At 69.1% G+C, this 1,216-nt stretch overlaps 1 protein-coding gene across 1 annotated transcript in view; it reads left to right on the plus strand.

Annotated features, from left to right (window-relative positions):
• CACNA1B (calcium channel, voltage-dependent, N type, alpha 1B subunit) overlaps positions 1–1,216 on the plus strand; it is a gene marked incomplete at its 3' end in the record, with an annotated part of 138,429 nt that overhangs the window by 20,999 nt on the left and 116,214 nt on the right. The window lies entirely within an intron of this gene.

Genomic DNA, 1,216 nt, shown 5'->3' on the forward strand with positions numbered 1-1,216 from the left:
TGGTGCTGTGGTCGGTCACCGCGGGGGAGGCATGTCCGGGGGTCTGAGCTGTGTCCTGGGCCTTGGCTCAGACCAATCCCCCCCGCCCCCTCCCCGTTTCTCCCCAGATGGACCCTGACGAGGACCCACAGCAGCCCAAGGGTCCAGGGAGTGGACTTGGGGGTGGGCTGGGGCAGGCGTGAGGGCCGAGCACCTTGTCTTCCTTGCTGAGTCCCTGCCCTCTGGGCCTCAGTTTCCCCATCTGCCTGGTGGGTGCCCAGCAGGCCGAGGCCCCACCCGCGTTGCTTCAGCTCCGGGGCGGGGGCAGCGCTGGGGGGGTTTGCCCCACAGACCTGTTTGCACAGCCCATGTCCCAGGGGCCCCACTGCGCCCGGGACTGTGCTGTTCTTCCCCGAGCCTGAGGCTCCGGGAGTGCAGGGCTGAGGCCTGCCTGGAGGAGGTGGCCTTTGGGATGGTCCCCCTCAACAGGTGGCAGGGTGGCCCCGGGGTCCTCGGGCCGGTGGCCCAGCCTGTCCCCAGCCCTGATGGGGAGGAGGGCGCCTCTGAACCTGGGATTAGCAGGTTTTCTGGGAAACTGATTTCCGCCCCATTTTTCTCAATGACTGGGGGGTGGGGGGAGTGGGGAGCCTTCTGTTGGGATGTGGTCCTGTCGCACAGGGCGCTGTCCACCCTGCTCTGCAGCCCGCTGGCCCTGAGCTGACTCTGCCTGAGGCCAGGCTGGGGGGGAGGGCCCGGGAGGCAGCGCTGGGGGGGCCAGGGAGCCACGCTGTTTACTTCTCTCCCTCCCTCGGGACCAGCGTCCCTGAGGAGGGGCCCCTCGTCTTTCAGGGTGTCCCCAGAGTCAGGCAGTGTCTGCAAATTAACGGGTAATTGGGGCTCGGCTTGGGGCTCGGGCCCTGGGAGTGGTTGTGCCGTCCAGGGGCTGAGCGGCGGCTGGGCGTGGCGGGAGTTGGAGGAGCCTGAGGCCCAGGGAGACGGGCTCCCGGGAGTTGGGGCACCGACCCAGGGTGGGGGCAGAGCCCGGGTGGCCTCGGACAAGCCGGGTCTTTGCCTGGGTCCGTGGCCTCTGTGCTTCCGTGTCCTGTGGGATGGGGTTGATGACGGGACTGGGGGTGGGGGGTTGACAGTGACCCTTGTTACTGCAGGAGGAGCCCCCCCAGTGGTCATCGCACCCCCCCCGCTGCCCCCCCAGAGGGTGGGGGCCTGGCCCCTCTGG

This window comes from Myotis brandtii, unplaced genomic scaffold (assembly GCF_000412655.1).
Source record: "Myotis brandtii unplaced genomic scaffold, ASM41265v1 scaffold691, whole genome shotgun sequence".
Lineage (NCBI taxonomy): Eukaryota > Metazoa > Chordata > Mammalia > Chiroptera > Vespertilionidae > Myotis > Myotis brandtii.